Below are 9,901 nucleotides of genomic sequence, written 5' to 3' on the forward strand. Positions count from 1 at the left end.
GCTCAACGGGATATTCAATATCTATTTATTTTCTCCCAATGGGTGCCCTTCTTTGTGAGCCATTGGCAAACTTCCCTGGTCTTTGTGGTTGAATCCGTTTGAAATTCACTTACAGATACAGTGAGGGGGGAAAAGTATTTGATCCCCTGCTGATTTTGTACGTTTGCCCACTGACAAAGAAATGATCAGTCTATAATTTTAATGGTAGGTTTATTTGAACAGTGAGAGACAGAATAACAACAAAAAATCCAGAAAAACGCATGTCAAAAATGTTATAAATTGATTTGCATTTTAATGAGGAAAATAAGTATGTGACCCCTCTCAATCAGAAAGATTTCTGGCTCCCAGGTGTCTTTTATACAGGTAACGAGCTGAGATTAGGAGCACACTCTTAAAAGGAGTGCTCCTAATCTCTGCTTGTTACCTGTATAAAAGACAGCTGTCCACAGAAGCAATCAATCAATCAGATTCCAAACTCTCCACCATGGCCAAGACCAAAAAGCTCTCCAAGGATGTCAGGGACAAGATTGTAGACCTACACAAGGCTGGAATGGGCTACAAGAGCATCGCCAAGCAGCTTGGTGAGAAGGTGACAACTATTGGTGAGATTATTCGCAAATGGAAGAAACACCAAAGAACTGTCAATCTCCCTCGGCCTGGGGCTCCATGCAAGATCTCACCTCGTGGAGTTGCAATGATCATGTGAATGGTGAGGAATCAGCCCAGAACTACACATGAGGATCTTGTCAATGATCTCAAGGCAGCTGGGACCATAGTCACCAAGAAAACAATTGGTAACACACTATGCCGTGAAGGACTGAAATCCTGCAGCGCCCGCAAGGTCCCCCTGCTCAAGAAAGCACATATACATGCCCGTCTGAAGTTTGCCAATGAACATCTGAATGATTCAGAGGACAACTGGCCGAATGTGTTGTGGTCAGATGAGACCAAAATGGAGCTCTTTGGCATCAACTCAACTCGCCGTGTTTGGAGAAGGAGGAATGCTGCCTTTGACCCCAAGAACACCATCCCCACCGTCAAACATGGAGGTGGAAACATTATGCTTTGGGGGTGTTTTTCTGCTATGGGGACAGGACAACTTCACCGCATCAAAGGGACGATGGACGGGGCCATGTACTGTCAAATCTTGGGTGAGAACCTCCTTCCCTCAGCCAGGGCATTGAAAATGGGCCGTGGATGGGTATTCCAGCATGACAATGACCCAAAACACACGGCCAAGGCAACAAAGGAGTGGCTCAAGAAGAAGCACATTAAGGTCCTGGAGTGGCCTAGCCAGTCTCCAGACCTTAATCCCATAGAAAATCTGTGGAGGGAGCTGACGGTTCGAGTTGCCAAACGTCAGCCTCGAAACCTTAATGACTTGGAGAACATCTGCAAAGAGGAGTGGGACAAAATCCCTCCTGAGATGCGTGCAAACCTGGTGGCCAACTACAAGATACGTCTGACCTCTGTGATTGCAGAGGGGTCAAGTACTTATTTCCCTCATCATTAAAATGCAAATCATTTTATAACATTTTTGACATGCGTTTTTCTGGATTTTTTTGTTGTTATTCTGTCTCTCACTGTTCAAATAAGCCTACCATTAAAATTATAGACTGATCATTTCTTTGTCAGTGGGCAAATGTACAAAATCAGCAGGGGATCAAATACTTTTTTCCCTCACTGTAGTTGTATGTGTGGGGTACAGACATGGGGTAGTCATTAAAATATAATTTGAAACATTATTATTGCACACAGAGCGAGTCCATGCAACTTATTATGTGACTTGTTAAGCAGATTTAAACTCCTAAACTTATTTAGGCTTGCGATAACAAAAGGGTTGAATACTTATTGACTCAAGACATTTCAGCTTTTCATTTTTAATGAATTTGTAAAAGATTCTAAAAACAAAATTCACTTTTACATTATGGGGTATTGTGTGGAGGCCAATGACAAAAATATATATATTTAAGCAATTTAAAATGCAGGCTGTAACACGACAAAATGTGGGAAAAGTAAATGGTGTGCATACTTTCTGAAGGCCCTGTATATGTTCAAGTCTGAAATCTTTAAAACTTTTCACAATTTGATAGTCAATGTACTGTAGATGCCCTCTCCCTACCATTGGTCAGTTGGCTGTAGGGTGGCAACTAGCCTTGCAGTTAGAGCATTGGGATAATAACTGAAAGGTTGCTGGTTTGAAAACTTGAATATGTCGATGTGCCCTTGAGCAAGGCACTTATCGCTAACATTTGCTCCACTCCAGTGGTGCCATACTACTATGGTTGACCCTTTAAAACTGCACCTTTCTGGTGTATGTGACAATAATATATGTATTTTTTTGTAGTTTCATAACACAACCAAAGAAGTCCCTTCTCAAATGCTAGTCGAAATACCCTTCTTCTCAAAGCTATTTCTTAATACGATTTTTGTTTTTGTTTTGCAAAGCTTTTTGTAAATAAAATATGCTGTAAATATGCATGATATTTTGTATCCACAATTGTATACTTAATAAATTCTTATAATCCTTCATAACTTGTTCAGTCTGTTTCTTGTCTTCCTCTGATTAAACAATTCCTATGTTTCTATCAAGCGGCAAATTTGTAAAATAACATCAGGCTGAAAGTAAATTTCGGCCTATTGAATGTTGATGAGGACGGAGCCATACATGCTTCATTCTGTACCTTACTTAGTCATTATCTCACCCAGAACAGTGTAGATATCCCTATTCCTGTGGGCCTTGTCTTATACAAATGAGTTGTAGTAATGATGTGTTAGGTTTGGCAGCGTTTTGATGATGTCGTCAGGCCCCTCTTGGGTGAGGTCATTACATGATGCAGACCATGTTGCCTTCTAGCACAGGGGACGAGGGGGAGACCGCCTAAACGTGTGCACTCGTGTACGACCACACTCAGACAAATGCACGCACGCAAACACACACACTCTCTCTCAATCTCTCTCCCCACAAGCTAATCAGGCCCATCATCTCCTTTGATTAGGGGTCCTTGGAGTCATGTATACGCACAGTGGGATGTCATACTGTCAGAGAGAGAGAGAGAGGCGAGTTGGATAGGAGATCTGATAATGATGTCATCCCAAACCATGTTTGAGTTGACCAGTCCAGGCCACACTTCTCAAAATTTACTGACCACTGGAGGGCAAAAAGTCCTGCATATGTGGCCCTGCCTGTATGATGTCACTCTGCTGGCCTGAGTGTCAGCCCTTACACCTTCCATTTCCCCATGGCTTTAAAGGCTTTTAGTAAGACACGCTGCTTGCGAAGGAAAAGAAAATCAAACCAAGATTAAATTGCAACTGGATGAAGGTGCTCAGCCCTTTGTCCTTTATGTGTGATCGACAGTTGGCTTCAAGCATTGTTTTATGTTACCTGTGTGTGAAGGCTCTCAGAACCAGTCCAGGAGTGATTTCTCACTCAGTGGGACAGGCCCCTCTCCAAGTTATGACTAATTTGTTTTGCACACTTCTCCAACCCTTCATTCATACGCCTCCTCAGATCCACAGCCAGATGGTGAGATCACAGATTTTTGATATGATTATTTTCTATAACAGAGAAAATGTGTTCTTCCTTGACAACCATTCAACCAGACCAGTTTGTACAGTCCAAAGCTAAAGCACTCAGACACAGGATGCATCCCAAATGGCACCATATTCCCTATACCAGACTCTAGTGTCCAGAAGACCGTGTGTGCGTGTGTGCGATAAAAAAGAGGATTACTTACAACTAGATCATTTTGGTTTCATTTACCTCATCCTCTCTTGCGCATGTGGGTAGCTACTTCCTGAGATTTGATGGATGGAACAATCCAGCCAATGGTTAGGCGGCTGTGGTTTTGGCAGAGGGAACTGATTGGTCAGGAGTAATTTTTTTTACTTGCGAATGTCTTTCTACAAATTTACAAAACTTTTTGCAAGCTTAAGAATCTCTTGGTAACGTGACAAGTGACAGAACTCAGAGCGCACGCAGATTCAAAATCTGCAAGTGTATTGTTGATTCACAGCAGAATATTCATGGCTGTAAATGGACTTGTAATAATTCTGAAAATAAATGTCAAGTTGCAAGTTTGCGACCGTTGTCAAATCTTTTGCACATCATGATACAAGCTTGCAAAATTAAATTCCACATTTGCGAATCGTACTTGTAACCACGAAACTCAATGTGCGACCACAAAATTTGAAATATAAGCTCACGTAGTTCTGTCATCATTATAATCCCATAAGGAGGGTGGTCTGAGACATCTCACGGAGCAGAAAACCACATCCTGTTTCGCAGCCATTGGTCAATCCCCAGGGGGGTCGTTGGAGGGGTTAGAGGAGGTGGAACAACAGGGTCATGTCCTGGTGTGGAGTGTTTGTATGCGTGTGTGTGCGTGTCTGTGTTTCTGTGTGTGTGATAGAGGTGTGTGGGTTGTGTGTGAGTGTGAGGTCGGGAGGTTGTGTGTGGGTGAGGTGAGAGGTTATCTTATGAGGTTTAGATACTAATCAGGAGTTGTAATTTCAATGCTACATTTGTAAAAAGTCGTTTTCCCAAAAACGCTGCTCGGAGTAGGCTTTAAATACAGTGTACCATACCACCTGTTACAGACTCCAAACACATGGTCAGTGATTTCTGCATGCTAGTGTTCATTAGATATGAACACTGACTCGCAGAAACATGAACGTCAAAGAAATGTCAAACACCAAGATAACTTCACCCCACAGGTTTACCCTGCGGATGTGTATGACCCAGACATAAATTCCAACCACACCTGACATAGTAGTAGACAATCTAAGTTTAGCTTCCTAGCACAGCTGGGCCCCGATCGCTCCACACACGAAGAAAAAGACGGCGTTTTGATTGTGGCACATGGGTACTGTGTGTATATTTACTTGAGAGGTTGGAAGGCCTCACTTTTATAGCTGGAACACTGGAGCAATTCCAATAAAATATCCATAGCTTCAGAACCACACAGAATCACACCACCGCACAAAATGAAAAAGCCCAATCACAACCACACACACACACGCGCACACACACACACACACACACACACACACACACACACACACACACACACACACACACACACACACACACACACACACACACACACACACACACACACACACACACACACACACACACACACACATACATAGAAATGGGTCTCAAAACAACACAGAATCATTTTTATACAAAAATACATTCCTCATTCTGGCCTTTCTATTTGGGCAACTAGCCTTATTGCAGTAACGGTTTATAAATCTGCGTGTCAAATGCAGGATTGCAAGCTCTGAGATGAATGCTGGCAATGACAGAGTTCAAGTGAACCCACGGTATTGACTATGACATAACCATGTTTTCCTTAAACCGAGAGGTCTACTACGGCCAATACCCCCACTCTCCCCAGCACACTGAAACCAAACACAAATACAACAATGCTCACGGGTAATGCCTATTGTTCACATACATCGTGAGACTTCACAATGCAGCAGTATGCACCAACATAGTTGGTTAGTATTATGGAAGATGTGAATGCATACATACAAGACATCTGTAAACTGTATAGCTGTTTCTGAGGGACTTTGTTTTGATTATGTGTAAACTGTGAATCAGGAATAGATTATAGACGGGCAGAGAGGGTGGTTACTGCTGTTTATTTTCTACTGACAGTCAACTCTGTCATGATGACTTGCACCAAAGCAGGCTTATCTTTCAAACAGAAAATCATCCAGAATGGAGACCACTTGTGATGGATCATTTAAAAGACTGTGGTCATTTGTAGTCTTCTCAGTCCTTTTAACAGTAATTACAGTGTAATTACACTACAGTAAACTCACAGCTATTGATGATGATTTAAAGACCATCAAAGTCCATAAGGAAATACTGAGCATTGAAGCAATTATGTATAGATTTGCATGTATTGGCAGACTACTTCATGTAAAAGTAGTTTTATGACACAGGTAACACCAAAATGTTATTCCAATAATATGAACATTTATTTGATTAATTGTGTTTTTACTGAGAATTGGAGCCATTGTTATTAAGGCTCTTGGCTCATTTTTCAGGCTCTGGTGTTGGAGTGGATTTTAAGTACCTGTCTTAATTAAACCACGGGTAAAGTCTAATTTCATCAAAACTGGAAAGTAAAGCCCTCTTGGAAAATAAACCCCTCTTCCTGGAGGATGGCAGAGGGCTGTTAACACACCGATCGATACCAGCTGCCAGCGACTGCCTGCTTGCCTGCTTGGTCTGCTTGTCTGTGTGCCTGGTCTGCCTGGCTGCCTGTCTTTCTGCCTGCTTGGTCTGCCTACCTGCCTGTCTGCCTGCCTGATCTCTCTGCCTGAGACTGGGTACAGATGTTGTGGTCCTTTTGGGACTAGGAGGGAAGTAGGAAAGGAGGGCCAGACTGTATTAAGATTTGTTATTCCATCCCAGACATGGCTCAGAGGGAGAGAGGAAGAGAGAGAGAGGGAGAGAAAGATGGAGAGAGAGCGCTGCCTTGCCAAGGCTCTGAGCTCTGTTGCTTCACTCTGCACCACCATAACTAAACAGAATAAAAACACTCCAGCAGCACTACTTACCAAGCTTTAAACACAACCAGATGTCTACCCTCTCAACCAATAATCACATCAAATACACACCTCCGCTCTGATTGGTCAATGGCATGTCCCAGTCGATCACTGAAAGCTGTCAACTACAAAACAGATATGTAGGGTGTGCTGAGAGTGCTGAAACTCCGCTGTAGTTCAGGGCACCACTGAAAGGTGAGTGGTGCAGAACTGACCTGCAGCTAGAGGTAAAGGTATAAATATGCCATGATGGAAATACACACCACAGGTCTGCTGGGCCTTGACAGGAAATCACATGAGGAAAAGAGGGCAAACCTGTGCTGAGGTTGAGAAAGTGTTTGTGTGTGCCTGGAAAATTGAATGTCCACATGTATGCACACATTCTGCTGCTGACTGCTCGTACTCTGTATTTATGTACTTGAAGACATGTTTGAAAGAGATTGTGATATTGTGTTTCCGATTGACACCCTTCAGATATGCTTCATCTAAGACAGTGGTTCTCAAACCTCTCCTTGGGGACCCGCAGCCGTTCCATGTATTGGATCTATTCCAGAGCTAGCACACCTGATTCAACTTGTTAACTAATCATCAAGCCTTTGTCAATCAGGTGAGCTAGTTCAGGGCTAATACAAAATTGTGAAACGTCTGGGTAGAGAGATTTGAGAAACACTGATCTAAGATGTGCTACTTCCTTCTCTTTTTCTCTGTGATGGTCATCAATCTGAATGGGATTCCTCTATTATCTTTAGTACAAGAGCGTCAAAGATTTATTAGGGGATTCGAGTTTGGTTACAAGTTAATCCATACCTGAACACCCCATCCTCTTAGCATGACCTTTTCAGTTGATAGCTAGAGTCTATCCTAGATTTATTTGTTTGTTTATTTATTTGTTTATTTGGATCCCCATGAGCTTTTGCAGAAGCATCAGCTACTCTTCCTGGGGTCCACAATCCAAATCCCACGCCTGGAGCTGTGAAAGGTTGGAGGTTGGAAGTGGGGGTGTGGGGTCATATATTTTATGTGCCTTGCCTCCCGAGGGACCTGGGGCCATGAACAGTTCAAAGATAAACGTGAGAAATGTTTGCCTCGTTAAGGCCATCATGCATGTGCCATGAGGCCAGAAACAGGGTGGCCTGGGCCTGTTATTCTGATTCACTAGCTGTGTGTGTGTGTGTGTGTGTGTGTGTGTGTGTGTGTGTGTGTGTGTGTGTGTGTGTGTGTGTGTGTGTGTGTGTGTGTGTGTGTGTGTGTGTGTGTGTGTGTGTGTGTGTTATTATGACCAACCTTTACCTGTGTTAGCAATTCAGTGATTAATGTTTCTAGGAGAAGAAGAGGTGGCTTTGTTGATCAGGGCTCGTCCTCATCCAATGGCTTTGCAGCAGTAGGAGAGTGGGAGCCTGTGGGCCTTTAATGAACATTTTTTGTTTGTTTTCACGTTGTCCTCTACAATAGTTCTGCTTTTGAAAATTAAACCTCACTAAGTCAGAAAGTAGTTTCTTCTTCTTCATTTCGTCGAGATCGAGCCTGCTTTCAGTTGGACCATCAGCAGAGCTCTAAGGTCACAGGTCAACCATATTGTTTATGAAGTTTACAGGAGTTTCCTTTTTAAAGAAACAACACTGAGGTACCAGGATGAAGTCATCCTACAGGTCAGGTGATCCAGGTGGTTCTCATTAGTATAGCTCTAAACGAACTCCATTTGCATAGCACAGATATTCTGACATTATACTGTATGTTTATGTCTACAAAATTAAGCATAAAAATATATGGCATTTGGCTAATTTAGAGTGGAGGTGTTTTTGCAGATGGTAGTTAGGCAGTTAGGTGTACTGGGACGCAGCAGAAGTAAGGCAGCAGTCTTATTTACGCTATGAATGGGATGGATGATTAACTGTCTTGTTGGCTAAATGGTTGAATTCCACAGACACGTTACCATAAGGCCTCCCTCAGGAGTCTACTTCTCCTCTCAATCTCAAAACCAGACAGTCTCGTCTCTGTCACGGACCATGACCATGGTTTGTGTCTGTTAGTCTGTTAGTCTCATACCAATGTGACAATAATCCAGGTAAAACAGGTGGATTTTTAGTGAAGGCACGTAATGTAGTAAGGTATCTTACCTAAGTACCGTGTCAACTTTAATATTTAATTTAATGTTCTTGACTTTTCTTGTACTTTGTACTTGTACTTTTCTAATGACATAGTTCCAGATGCTATTCAGGATTTTCTATCCAATCACTTAATTGACAACATTCAACCAGGTCAGTATAGAAGGTGCATAATACAGCACAGTACAATACACCATCAATACAGAATCAATAAACATCAATAATATTCAACTAAACTGGGGATTTGCTGTGTATAGTAATGACACAATGGCAATATCAGTAACAATCAGTGGTCATTTTAGCATGTAAATCTTGATGGGACAAACTCCCCAATTTTTTTGGGACGCATGCCAGCAAAGCCACTATGCAACACAACACTAAACAATATATTAATTGCACTATAACGGTGACAAACGGTGCCCACAAACTGTTAGGGCCTACATAAAGCTGTCCCAACACCTTACCACTGCTACACCTGGCTATCAGCAGAGCCTTGTCTGGCATCGAAACAGTCCATTCAGCCTCATTTACTGCCTTTAAAAAAAAACTGATATGGCTGACTACCTTAAACAAATGTGGTTTCTACGGACAATTGAGATGTACAAACTATGGCATAAGGGGATGACTAGTGGATAAGTGGCAATCCCTAATTTTGATTAAGACATTAATGATCGAGCTGGGACGGACGTAGTCAATATAACTATTTGTTCAGTACTTTTAAAATATACAGCGACAGAATTCAGAGCATGGGCCGTTCTTACAGTATTCTCCCTGTACACCAAGTCAGAACTGTAGGATAAATAAAGGGGGCATATAAGCAGACAATGAAAGCTCTTGGAATATTCAATGATTACATTTCTCTAAAACAGGCTATAGGCTACAAGTGCACCCTCAGGTCAGAACAGTAGGCTAAGTTATGAGGAGTAAAGGACCAAATGATTAGGGTGAGGCACATGGGCTACCAACAGCTTACTACACACATACAGTTAGTATTACTTTCTTAGCTACAGTTTACATGGCCCCCTGGCATATTACATCATTTATGCAGCAGCATACAAGACATTTTTGGACTCACTTGAACAGGAAGGATGCGCGGTGATCCTTGTGGGCAAATTTTGTCATCAAACATTGGCATAAAAGTCTGGCATTCTCTGGATTTATGGTGCATTCAAGACAACTGGGAACAAGGTCGAATCATGACGTCAGTGATCTTCAGGTCGGAGCTC

The sequence above is a fragment of the Salmo salar genome, chromosome ssa23, assembly GCF_905237065.1.
Source record: "Salmo salar chromosome ssa23, Ssal_v3.1, whole genome shotgun sequence".
Lineage (NCBI taxonomy): Eukaryota > Metazoa > Chordata > Actinopteri > Salmoniformes > Salmonidae > Salmo > Salmo salar.